The sequence below is a fragment of the Nesoenas mayeri genome (assembly GCF_963082525.1).
Source record: "Nesoenas mayeri genome assembly, chromosome: 1".
NCBI lineage: Eukaryota > Metazoa > Chordata > Aves > Columbiformes > Columbidae > Nesoenas > Nesoenas mayeri.
In genome coordinates this window covers 172,076,831-172,091,466 of record NC_137541.1, presented here as the reverse complement: position 1 = coordinate 172,091,466, position 14,636 = coordinate 172,076,831, and positions in this window count along the sequence as shown.

Below are 14,636 nucleotides of genomic sequence, written 5' to 3'. Positions count from 1 at the left end.
ACAATTTTAAGTACCAATGTCAACAACAGTTAACATGATTAAAACTGCATTGCTAATAAGAATTTTATCCCAACTTGTATTAATGTTTATTTTAAAATGCTGCTGTGCTGTGGAGCCATCTGTTTCCTGCTAGTTATAGTACCTGAGTTCTACAATCATAGGACCCGAGGGAGATTTTCACCTATTTTTTCTTCATAGTATAGCAGGAATTCACTACTTCATTCAAAAGAAATATGTTAACTGAAGTCAAGAAGTTGTACTCAACAGGAAAATGCTTGCAAACTTTTAAAACTGAAACTTCTTAACAAGTCCTCTAAGTGTAATTGGTATACTTTGGTATACTTTTTGGCTGTGAATTTGAAGCTGTTGATTTCCTTGCATCATTCTAGGAAGAAGAAATATTAGCAAGTAAAACCAATCACGTTTCTGTATTTATTTAAAAAAATACATTATCTTCCCAAATAAGCTTTTTTTTTTTTAAAACACATGGCTTTCAAATCACCTTTCAAGAATATTAAATTCAATTAAGAAGTAAATTCTCATTTAAAAAAAAAGAAATCAATCAGTTGTCATTTTTGATTGATTATTCTAGAATGGAGTGGTGTTTAATCTATGAATTTATTGCACATTATTCAACTACTATAAAAATAGCATGTGAATTAGGTATGACATGTCTCATAGTAAATGGACAGAAAATTTACTGTCCCTTTTGAAGTCTTGGTTGTAGCATGTGATCATCTGCTCTTGATTTGGTAAGTCATTCCTGGTAAGTACAAAACTATATTACTTTCTAATAAAGGTCAGATTTTTAAGTAATAAGAGCTACAAAATGTTACATGTTAAAAAAGAACATACGGTATATAGAGGTAAGGTTGTGTTTTACAGGTTTTGCCAATGGGGATTTTGCATGAAAGGGAAATCAGGCTTGGGTGATATTACAACACACTATAAAATATACATACATACTGTCTCAGATTGAGGCAGAATAGGGATATATAGAGAAAGGCATAGATGCAACACTCAAAATTTTATATGGATTGGAGAAAATACTTAGTCTTCTATATTCAGTAGTTTATAACCTGTCGTGAATGTGGATGAAGCTTTTAGTAAGAACCAAATGACAATGTCTTGGGCATAACACTTATTAGAAGGAAGGAAGGAAGGAAGCAAAGAAGGAAGGAAGGAGAGGAACAAGAAGTTAGGTATTAAATAGATCTGGTTTCTCTACTGCAAATACAGTAAAAAATCAGAGTACAGTAGAATTACTATATCCCTAGTGTTTAAAATAAAGTTACACTATGAAATATGTTATTACATGCACATTATGTAAGTGATGGTGATATCTGTGTGATAAAGAGCTTAGTGACAAACTGCATTTATCATGCACTTTAGATCATCTCACCTGCAGTCTCCCTACTAATTGATTGCCACTGAGACTACTTTTACCACTTCTAGATGCAAATAGTTGAAGTCAGACAATGATCATATTTAACCTGACTTACATAGGGATAGCAGAGAACACCCCTCACTTCCTGGGTAAGTGGTTCTGCGTGGTTGATGGAGAGGAAAAATAAGGCTGGCTGTTCACACCTAGCCCATATATTGGTATGTGACATTATAAAGCAACTGCTCCAAGTCTGTTGGGATTTCACTGGCTGGAAAACTGCTGAGTTTAAAACGAGCTGGAGCCCAGGTTTGTATTCATGAAGTGTGCAGTGAAGAGAGGTGTATGAAGGCTAGGTCCAGTATTAACCAGATGATTCAGTCTTCCAGAAGCATAAGTAAATTCATTATTATCAAAATACTAAATATTATGTAATAACAAGTGTAGACAAGGCACAAGAGCAAGAAAGTAAAATTCATCTCTCAGTTGAAGGGGACTATGGGTGTTTCATTTAAAAATTAGAGTGACATATGAGGGAAAAAGGCCTTGAGCAACTTGACCTAAAAATGAGTTTGATCTTGCTTTGGGACCTCCAGACATCTCTCCCAACATAAACTAGTGTAATGATATGGAAATAATATTTTCCATAGATTCTAGTAAGAATCAATTTTCTTGGTAATCTCTTCTGTTTTCACTTCTCCTAGGTTTTGGGAAACAAACATTTCAGGTGTGATTTATAACCACTTTCCATACTAAAATAATGATGATAAAATATAATAATAATAATAATAATAATAATAATAATAATAATAATAATAATAATAATAATAATAATAATAAAATAATAATAATAATAATAATATCTGCATAATATAAGAGGCAAATCTTGTGAATCTATGGGGGATTATTTGAGAAAAATGAATACTGTCATGTTTCTCTGAACCTCAGAGCTCCTTTTCCCTGGCAGGCCTCCAAGACCTTTTTTATTTTATGCAGTCTTTGGGGTAAAAAGGAGGCTGCCAGTTCCTGATTAAAGTCTCCCTTGGCCGTTGTCCTGGCTGGCTGACTATCTTCATTTTTCTTTTTTTTCCCCTACTGGTTATTTAATATACTTTACAATTAGCCCACAGGGACTTGCTAAAGACAGACACTCCTTTCACCCCCTTTTGGCTGTATACAGTCATACTAATGGTGCAAGTTTACAAACTGAGAAATCCACAACACTTTGCTGGGAAACTTTGCATAGGAGCTGTTGCTGAAGCTTTAATTCTAAAGCTGTCTTTTTAGATATAGAGTTAAAGAGAATCAATATAACAAAGAAGTAACTATCTGATTCTTGTAAAAATATTCAGCATTTCAAATTAACATAGGAATGGAAAGAAATGAAAGAAAACTTCTACCAGCAAAAAAAGCTGGTAGCATTGACGTGCTATTGCAAACTGGATGAGAGTGTTTATACAATGCTTTTTCTGCCTTCAAATGCTCTCATCTGTATTAGGAAGCTCATGACAGCAGTAAATTAGTATTCTACATAATCCTTAGCAGTTATGACTACTAGTAGCATAGGCAGAGAGAAACTTCCTGATTACAACATTTGTCATATCCTCAAGTATTCCCAATTCAAGCTGCAGAGTTGGAATTATTTTTACTTAGGGAAGTTGGACATTTTGTAGAAATTTTGATTTTCATATAAGTTAGGAGAAAGTTTCACTTAGCCAGAGCAGAAGAGCATGTTTTGCACAGTTCCACCAAACGAATTAAGGGTTCAGATCATAAACTCGCTATGACCAGACACGGTTCTCATAAGAATTAGGCCACAAGAAAGATGTCTCTTGTCAGTAGTGCCACCTGCAGACCCAGATGCTGTGTGCTTTCTAAGTGTGCAGCTCACTTTGGCTTTGAGTCCTGTCTGTATCTTGTCTCTTAGGATGTGTATCAAAGGCATGTGCAATTAAGATAAATCAGTTAATTAATTTCAGCACATTTTGTGGTATCGTGTTGTAGGACTATCTGACCAAGTGCAAGAACAATTGATAAAGATGACTATATTCCCTAAAAGTTTTACAAACTGTAATAAAAAGCTATGCTATAAATCCAAAATGACCTGCAAAACTCAAGGGAAAAGTGAATATGATCTCTTCCCAGTTATTCTAGCAGAGACAATATAATTTTTGAACTTTATGACAGCTCTATTGCTTTTTGTGCCACAATTTGGCAGTGTGTTATGGGTACCTTCATCCAGAAATGCTCTTTCATCCAAGACTGCAAAGTCAAGACTTTTCTTATCATCCTTTTATGACATTGTAACTTGAAAAAGATGCAACACTAAATACAACAGAGAAAATGAACTAGAAATCAGCACTATCTGAAGTGCATTTAATTCTGAGTGACTGAGTAACAAATTAGTCATTATGGCAAGGGCAACCCTTTTGGATGTATTTGTTTTTCACAAAGATAATTACAAACAGACAGTAATTTAAGTATTTTTAAAGAAAGATTGCATATTGAAAAATGAAATTAATGTATTTTAAAGATATCTCTTAGGTTCCAGAAATCAATTAAGTGTATAGAATTATAATGTACAGAGAAGGAAGAAAGTGAAGCTTTTTGCAATGTTATGTTTGGGATTCTTTACACCTGAAATATATATATCTGCAATGCAACATCAAGGTCTAAGCTAGCTACCATTGTCGTCCTTTATAGGAGAGAAATAGTGCTTTCAGAAGGCAATTCATCTGTTCTTTCCTAGATGCTTCTCTTATGAGATGCCTGTTGCATTCCACGGAGTATACAGAATAAGATAACTAGCCTAGATTTATATATCTATGTCGTAGGTATTTATGACAGATGTATTCACCTATATCACTTAAGTACACACATAACAAAACATGGGTCAGGAAGACAGATTCTACCACAAGGAAACTGCAACCCAAAAATTAGATAAAAAATAAATGAAATATCTAGATAGATAGATAGATAGATAGATACACACCCCTAAAGCCAAACTCCCCCAAAACAAGCAATCAACCAACAAATCCCATCAAGGAGCAATGTTATTTTCAATGCTTGTGTTCACATAGTAAGCATAGTACAGCTTCAATGATACCTTGTGTAGTTCTTATGGAAGATATTTCCAGGAAGGTGATGGTGCAGGCTTACATGTGTTTATAGCAAAAGTATCAAAGCAAGAATTAAGAAAGATTGTCTGAACATTTAAAAATGAATTCAGACATGTGGCTGCATAACAGTGGTCTTGCCTCAGAACCAAAATGCAGAAAGATCATAGACAGGCCAAATGTAGTTATCCAGGAGGTTCAGATCAAAGACAGCATTTAGTTTCTGGACATGAAACATTTTGATGGCTAAAATAAGGCAGAAGGGAGATCTGGGAGGAAAGAATAAGACCTTATTTCTAGACACATTGAATCTGAGGTACTGATGAGGTTACCATAAGAAGATGCCAAAATTCTAAAAACAAAACTTACAGAATGATCTAAGATCAACATTTCAATGAAAACCCTGATGAATATCATAGTTTCATAGTGAAGTTTAATAACAAGTTATTCAATGAAATGATAATAGGAAAATTTAGTTATTGATGTTTTCATGCTTCGTTAGAGTTAGAAATGTTAAGTACACAATTAAACTTTACATGAGATGACAGATTATTTATGAAAACTGCCTTAAAACTTTTTGGCTTTATTAAGCTAAGGAAACAAAAAGCCAGACAATAAACATGATGTATGTTTTAGTTATCAACAAGCTTGTATAGAAAATATAATTGAAGTTCTAAAGTATGACTGTGTTGACCTTACTCAATCATAGTAAATATGAGTCTCCCAAAATGTGAATTGATTCCATAGGACTCCCGGAAGAGTAATGTGAAGAACAGTGAGAAAACTGAGCTCCATGTGAAGATACTGTCTTAATCAAATTCCAAGTAAAAATACAAGTTTCATTACACACATTTTCACAGAGAAGAAAGAAGCTGTATTGTATCCAACCAGTATGAAAGTGTACCCACAAAAATTAAGCCTGGCAAAATGAGTTAATGCACATTTATGGTGTTTTGTATGTTTTGTTTGGAAAGTATGCTATGCAGAACAATTAACTTAAAAGGATCAAGTACCTGTGGGAAGGAAGATTATCAGAGGAGACTGCAACTAAGGAAATGTTTTGCAGATGTACTGCATTTAAATTAATAAAATCTCATTAGGTTTTATGTTTGCCAATAACGGCTGGAAAAGTTACCATACATTGTAGGAACAATTACCCAAATCTTCACTGTCTCATTAGGTTTGTCATACTGTTTTCATTATAATACATTAGAACTTGCAAGTGAGCCTTCAGTAATGACATATTGTTCCAATTCTCCTTTCAGCAGGCTCTAAGATATTTTAGTATTTGTGTTATAAGCCAGCAGGTGTCTTCACTTTGGTTTTTTCTGAATCAGTTTTATACACAGACCTCCAGACAGAGAATGGAATGTAAAAGGGCTTTCAACAACCACATAAAAATGAGTTTGATTAGAGCAGAGCAATACACACTATTTTTACATTTTTATGATAATTCAAGGTACTAAAAATGTGCATCTTTAGAGTACACATTTATTCCTGTAAGTCCTGTTAGTGAAAGCTGTATTAATGTAGATAAACCATGTGATATATAAAGTTTGCAAATTTGCATAACAAATGGAAGGCATAAAGCTGATTTGAATATCTAAGGCATTATAAACTTCAATGAGAACAACCTACACTGTTTGAGCTTGTAAAGCACTTGCATTCAAATGAGTAAGATTTAAAAAGGATATAATTTTTAAAACTCTTTGAAGCTTCCTACTTCAGGTCTTAAGAAGCTCAAGGTTAAAATAAATATTGTATTTAAGTCAGGAGGGGGATAGTTTTAGAAACAATTTGAAGAAGAAATCACCTATATTTATACCTATTTAGTATAAATGCCACATGACCTCCAAAAAATGAGAGGTTATTTTGTGTGCTGTTGATGAGAAAATAAATCTCCACTAAATGAATCCTCTCAGATCTGCAAGGATAGTACTATTCATTTCAGCTACATAGTGAAGTAAAATGTTAAATATCATGTTAAAATAAGTTCTTGGACATCCTGAAAATCTGACCAGAATATTATACTTATACCATTACAATTGCTGGATCTTTGAATGCTTCAAAATTGTGATATGAAGCAGTTGTATGTGATAACAACAGGCTGAATATAGTGTCAATAAATGAGGGCTTTACATTCAAAATATTTAAAAAAAAAAATGGGCTTTTCTGATTTAGTTTGTTTCATTTAAAGTTGCACTTTTTATTCACTTTAATTGCTCTTTCTTTAAATGCTTAATGTTTATTCCTAGAAATGGAGAAAAGTGAAAGCAAAATCAGAGAACACAGGGAAAATGAGAGGGAGAAAATAAAAGTCTAACAGATCATAGCTGGTGCTGAGGGACATTTGCTATCTTCTCCAATTCTGTTTCTCTCATAGAAGAATGTGAGGAAAGGAAGCGACACATGGTTATTATCATTTTTACAGGAACCAGCTTAACAATTAATCATAACTAGATACAGGGCTAGTTAAAAGTACTACAATTAAAATTGAATTCTTGTCCTGATTTGATAAATAATAACTCTTTCAAGTGAATTCTAGAAATTCCTAGACAGCATATTAAATCATAGCCATCTCTGTGCATAAACAAAGCAGTTGTTGTCAGGGCAGGAAATTAATAGGGGCTACAAAATTGTCTCTGATCCACTGCCTATTTTGCCTTTACCACAGCCTTGCTACAGCTGCTGTCACCACAAAGCAGAATGGCAGCTATAGTTGTGATAAAAACTGTTAATATTAATTGCTTGAAACGGCAAATTTTCATCAGCTTTCCATTAGCATGAAACAGCATGAGATTTCTCTCAACAAGCATCAGGCACAATGAAAATGCTTCTAATGAACTACCTATTACAAACAGAAATATGTATACAGGAAAATTAAATCTCTGGAAGTACCTATTTCTCCTCTGGAGAGAAGCTATGTTGACTTTCTGTGGATTCTACCCACAGTTAGAGACCACTATACTCAGACCATGCACTTATGAACCTGGCAGGGGGGGCGTGGGGAGCAGAAAAAAAAATCTCAGCAATCCATAAACAAATGAGAAAACCTTCTAAAGTTCATAAGAAATTGTAGGGAATCTGGAAAATTAAAATCAGAGCCATTTTTGTGAAGACCCAAATATAAAATTATCCTGAAAAGCATATTTTTTTTTTTTTTTGCTTAGAAGGTTAGCCTTAAAAAATATTAAAGAAAAATCTCTGAGAGTATAAAAAATCTGCTCTCTTCACTGCAACCAAGTACTCTTTCTTTGGTTTAATTCAAATATATGTCTTGTATTTTATTTAATGAACAGATCAGAAAGCCTAAGAAAACACATACAAGAATATAGAATTACAGTACTGCTGTGACAAAGATAACAAAAAATCATTCTGCTATCGAACACGAGATACTTCCAAGGGACTTTTCCTTGTCACAGGTAAAGGAAAGCTTTTCCCATGCAGCTCAGCTGGAGCTCTTCAGCACTGCTCTTGAGCCAGAGTGTAATGGACATCATAACAACTTTACACCTGGACAGCTTGTTCCTTTACCCCATATTACTCCATTTTATCTTCTATCTGATGGTCACTCCTGCTGTTACTTATTACTGTACTGATACCCTTGGGTTTGCTCTTTTTAAGATACAGGTTTTCTTAATTAATGTATTTCTTACTGTTCTATTTTTTTTCTCCTTTTTAATTTGTCCATGAACCTTAATTAAGCTCCTTCATCACGGCTCACAGGTTTGGCAAGCTTCATACATACATATATAAATATGTTCTCACCCAGAAAGATGACCCAAATTTTCCAGTTCTATAAAAATTCTGTTACTTTAGTTCATCTTTTGCATAAGAGAGTTAACAATAATAAAAATGGGATAAATAGATTGACTTAGGTTCATTTTTTTAGCATAGAAAGTTAATTATTTATCTTTTTTATAACAAAGCAAATATACTGTGCATAAATACAAATTAGATTAAACTAGTTTCTGCATATTCAAATATTTAATACTTACTCTGAACCAAAGGAGTTCCAATTCTTCTCTGAAAATGTCAGTCAACAGTAGAGTGCACCCACTCACAAGTACCTATTTCACCATTCTTTGTCATAGTATATTTATTTTTTCACATACTTATTCATAGTGAGGTTTACTTACATGTAAATAAAAAACCTGTCAAATGTGTCAGAAACATCATATTGTGATTAAAAAAAAAATTATAATCTGCTTGTTTGTATTAATATCTACTTGGATTTTCCAGGCTCCTAAGGATTTCTGGTTTACCTGCTGCACCTCATTCCTAGCTTAACAAATCTATGTATGAACTGTGAGCATCCACTGTGTTTTGTCATCTTATTTGCTTTGAACTATGCTGTACAAAACTTGTAGAAGATTCTCAGGAAATATTCTTATTGATGCTAATATTTCATGTCAATTAGTACTATGTATTACACTAGTCTTATCTATTAACTTGAGAGGTGCATGCCTGATTCACTTCTAATTGGTGATATTACTATCTTTTTTTCTATATATAATCTTTTCTGAAATCTCCTACTTCCTGAAGAGGTTAAAAAAAATCTAAAAATTCAACTCAAATATGGATTACAGCAGGCCACATTTTTGGACCTTTTTACCCTGGTTTCTTAGTAAAAACCTGTCATGTTAGTGTTGTGGCTTGAAAGATGGGACTTCACCTGTTTTTCAGTAGAAACAAGAGCAACTTGAAAGATTCTTCTGAGCAAAGAACACACAGCAATCCCAATTTTATTCTTTATTATTTCTCTATTCACATCTGTGGTCAGATATGGCACACTTCTTACCTGAAAACGTCTCTTCTCCATCAGGAAAAGCAGTAATTTATATGTGGGAAAATGGTTTGCTTATCATTCCCATTTCTATTTGCTTGGAGTTGACCATATAAAAGAAGATGCAGCTGAGGAAGCTCTGCCTAAAATTCCTTTGTCTCTTCCAGAGAAAAGATGTCAGGCTGGATAAAAATAGTCCATACTTAGGACCTGATTTATTAAAACATATTTTGTCCTGTTAACACTCTCTGTGAATCATACTCACTCTTTTGGTAATCCTATGTCATCCCTCTCTAACTCGCAGATCACAACTACTTTGCCCTTAACCCTCAACTGGTTTACTGCAAGGCGTTTGTGCTGAAGTCCTACGAGGACAGTGTTAAAAGCATTCAACAGAAAGTTGTTGCTAATCAAGCAGTTGTGTGATAGAATCGTGTGATAAAACACCAATGTGTTGTTGCCTTTTTCTGCTAAAAATCCCACAGAAATTACATCAAGAAAATATACCTTAAAGTTTCCAAGTCAAACACTTAAAAGCCAGGAATCACCAGAGTAATGGCTGATCAAGCAATTTAAAATCTACCTTGTGAGTTTTTTCATTATGAGAAGCTCCTACTAGTATGGCTTCAATGAAAGACTATAACATAGCACATATACTCTGTGTGGCAGATCAAAGATTGCAGTAGCCACCTGAATTCTTTTACGTTTTGTTATACCTGAAGGCTTTCGACACTGTCTCCCATAGCATCCTCATAGGTAAGCTTAGGAAGTGTGGGTTAGGTGAGTGGACAATGAGATGGGTTGAGAACTGGCTGGATGTCAGAACTCAGAGGGTTGTGGTCAACAGTGCAGAGACTGGTTGGAAGCCTTCAGTTAGTGGTATTCTCCAGGGGTCAGTGTTGAGTCCAGTCCTGTTCAACTTATTCATCAGTGACCCAGAGTGCACCCTCAGCAAGGTGATGATGATACCAAACTGGGAGGAAGGGCTGATACATCAGAAGGCTGTGCTGCCATTCAGCAAGACCTGGACAGGCTGGAGGATTGGGCAGGAGAAGAACCAGATGAAATTCAACAAGGGCAAGCGTAGGGTCCTACACCTGGGGAGGAATCCCCCCAGGCACCAGTAGAGATTAAGGGCTGACCTTCTGGAAAGCAGCAGTGTGGAGAATGACCTGGAAGTTCTGGTGGACAGCAAGTTCACTATGAGCCAACAATGTGCCCTTGTGGCCAAGAAGGCCAATGGCATCCGGGATGCATTAAGAAAAGTGCGACCAGCAGGTTGAGGGAGGTTATCCTCCCCCTTTACTCTGCCCTAGTGATGCCACACCTGGAGTACTGTGCCAAGTTCTGGGCTCTCCAGTTTAAGAAGGACAAGGAATTACTGGAATGAGTTCAGGCCTATAAAGATGATTAGGGGACTAGAGCGTATTTCTTACAAGGAAAGGCTGAGAGAATGAATGACAAGGTGAAAGAGGCACAAACTGAAGCACAGAAAGGTCCCTGAATATGAGGAGAAACTTCTTTACTTTGAGACTGACAAAGCACTGGAACAGTCTGTCCAGAGAGGCTGTAGAGTTTCCTTCTCTGGAGACATCCAAAACCCACCTGGACACATTTCTGTGTAACCTGCCTTAGTAGGAGGCATGGTCTACATGTTCTCCAGAGCTCCCTTCCAATCCCAACCATTCTGTGAATCTGTGATTCTGTGAATACTTATAATTACTAAGATTTACTTGACAATCTTGTTGATGTTCTTTGAACATAGACTCTTTTGGGATGAAATTGTAATTCATACAGGATGCACCTGTGTAAGGTACAACTATACTGTGTACATGCACAATCACATTTTGCAACTCTTAGGGGAACATTTAGCATTGATTAAATGGAGCTAGTTGAACAAGAGCTTTACCTTTATTAGATTGCCTGTCTGAAGCCTCAGCAAGGCACCCTGCAAAGTAAGAGCCATGTTTCTGAGATGCACATTTTCCTGTCTAGGTCATGTACTCCTTCTTCAAAGGAGCTGAAATATAGATTCTTTATTCCTTGTCAATACGTTTTTTTTTTAATCATGTAAATCCTTTGAAATCTACTTCTTAACAGTGCCAGAAACCAATCATAAGCTCTTGCCCTTCGAAATGTAGGACAAATGACCACAACCAGACATATAATAAAAGTGAGAAGGGCAGGAAATTTCAAATGATACAGGAATGATTTTTTAAGTGCTAGAGAGGTTTTTTACTGCTTTAGTTATATAAATTGGCACTTCCCATTTTTCTAAATTATACTACTGAACTAGAAAAAAATCAACAAAGGGTAACTAGGAACAGGTAACTAGACTACACCATCTAAAATCACATGCTAATAGACTCTCCACCACAACAATAAAACAACAGTAACAATTACTACCTGTGTAATTGCATGTAAGCTTTGGTTTTATTTTCCAACATGTTGAAACAATTGTGGTGAGGAGAAATTCTAGTTATTTGCATTGGGCCTTAGAAAAGCTGAAATTACTGGCCATGATTTTTTATTTTTAATTTACTTCTTTGTAAATCATGAATTATTCCACTGGGATTATTCATTAGCAATTAGCTGATGTGGCTAAATATGTACAGTAGTATACAGTGAGTGCTAATGAAAACAGAGTGAACCTAGATTCCTTATAAGTATTCCAAAGTCAGGATTGGCTATATTTAAAGGTACAATGTTATCTCTATATAAAAACTTTCATAATATGCTGGTCTGCTCTTCAAATATAGCCCAAAAAATATTATAGCTAGAACAAATTTTAAAAGTCCATCCAGAGTTAGGGTGCACTGAGATTGTAGGATTTTTCAGTTTCAAAGTTTCTGGACAATAAATTTGTGCTGCTGAAAGGATTAAGACAATTTCTTAATTGCAGATCACCACACAGGTCTTATGAAAGCCACTGAGAAGCAGTGCATACTTTGCATTTTGAAAACCTTACCATTTTAAGAATAGATCTTGTAAACTTCTGGAGTTTCTTAGTCCTTGATTTAATTAAATTGAAGAGAAAGACAAGTACTTTATTGGCTATGCAGAGAATGGTAGGTCAGAGTATTTGCATCGACCTTACATTCTCATACTAATTTCTAGTTTTCATGCATCATTGGGCAAGTTTAAGAAAAATTCTCAAAGTCTAGATATGAATCTCTAAGACTGAAAAAGTGTTGAAATAATGATAATGCTCATGGCTTGTAGTGAGTTACAAGCTTTGGAGGCTATGCAAGAGAAGTGTGATATAACTCATTATGGCTTCTGGTACTATTAAGTTGTGAGGCACTCACACATATGAGATAAACCTCATAAGTTACTGTAGTTTATATCATCTTTCCATTATAGCTAGAGACATGAAATAGTTGAAATTCAGCCCAAACCCCTGAAGTTCCATCATAAAATTGAGTAGATCAGCACATCTATTGATTCTGCTGTGCTTTTGTTTATATTTTCGCTTGTTATTCTTGCTTTTCTTTAACTTCTGTACTATTTTAACCTTTTTATTCTTATTCTTTGTTTATTTGCTTTACTTAATTTGTAGTTGTAAACAAGTATAAGACAAACTTCCTCCGCTGCTTATAGTGATCACATTAGTCAGACAGTATCTTGGACATCCTATTTCCATCAGTAGAATTTATTAATTCATTCCAAAGGCAAAACAGCTGAAGCAGATTAAAAAGCTCTACTCACACAGAGTGAGACCAGGCTTTTAAAATTAGTCCTGTGCTAGGAGGAGCCCAGGGACAGACAGTAGCAATTCTTTTTTTTGCTTTTTCTTTGCTGTAGGGGGAAGTCATTTTACTGCTGCCTTTTGTAATACATAGCTTATCTTCCCCCTTGTGAATTGCCTGATTTGTCATATTATAGCAGGCAGAATTAAGGTTCTGTATATGCCTTATGCATGTCCTTTCAATCCACCCTGGAATTACTCACCCCAGGGGAAAACACAGCATTTACTAGTCCTTGTTCCTCTCCATGTTTTAAGGTTCATTTTGCTGGCACTGAAGGACAGCTGGTATATGGATTTTCATTCATTCCTGTAGTTTCAGTTAAGGTCAGTCACAGTTTTACTTGTAAAATACAATTACAAGATAGAAAACAGATCATTATAATGTAATCCTGGAAGTTTTCACAACACACTGAAAGATAAAGATCCTAAAACAAATTCATAATAGATGAACACTATTTGGAGGCAAAGATCAGAGGTATAAATAATGCTGAAATAAAATACTGTGAGGTAACCTCATGACAATTTTCTGCTACAGCACTGAAAGGGTTTTATAAGAGATGTGTTGTCAAGATACATAAGGACACAACTGGCTTATGGGAAAAAATAAAACAAAAAAAAAAAAAAGAAAAATATCATTCTTCTGCTAAAGAATAACTCGGATGTAAAAAACTCTCAGCCATAAACATTCCTCTGGGTTGATCACAGTGACAAAGATGGTTCACAGTGGGCTTCATGAGGCTGCAGAGATTCACACTAGCTAAGAAACTGTCCATGTAACTGTAAGGAGAAAAAGATTAAGACAAAGAAAAACAAAATACAATGCCTCCCTTCTCTCTGCTTCTATATAAGACTTCAGCATAATATGTCCAAACGTTGTTAGAAACATTTTGAGAATACAGGCAGGCCCACGAAGTGGGAGGAGGACAGACTTGCCGAATATTTCAGTCTCAGTACACAAGCTTTTTGTTTCAACAATTGGTTGTCATTCTGGGTCACTCCTGAGAAAGATCCCACTAGAAGGGAGTAAAAGATTTATCCTAGATTAGGCAGTGTCTATGTCATTATGAATTCTGTTCTTGGATTCATGCAGGTGGCATGAAAGTTTATAGATGGCACACACTGGTGCCTAAACAAAGGATCATTTTTGTTTGGCATTTTACCAGACTTTATAAAGTACCATTATGTCACATAATGTACAATATATAGAGCACATTTTGGAGAAATGTTTACAATTTTCAGCAGATTCTGAAATAGCTAATCTAATTGAATCTGTGGTGCCTGCAAAATGTCAGTTTGAATACCATAAAACATCACTGCTGACTTATCTAGAACAGGCTTGCTCTGTTTTTTACAGATTCATAATATGCAGTAACATCAACTGTAATATAACATGATACATATTTTAATACATACATAAAACTCTCTACTGAGACTTTTTTGCTCAGAAGAATCTTAAGAAGCTACAGACTTTCCAGGGAAGTGCCCCGTTAGGGATTCATCAATATCTGACTTTATCTTATCAAAAAAAATACAACAGCAATAAACCCTTGGAGGCTACAAAAGTTTAGATTCTCATCACCGTCATCTTTGTCTTTGTCACCC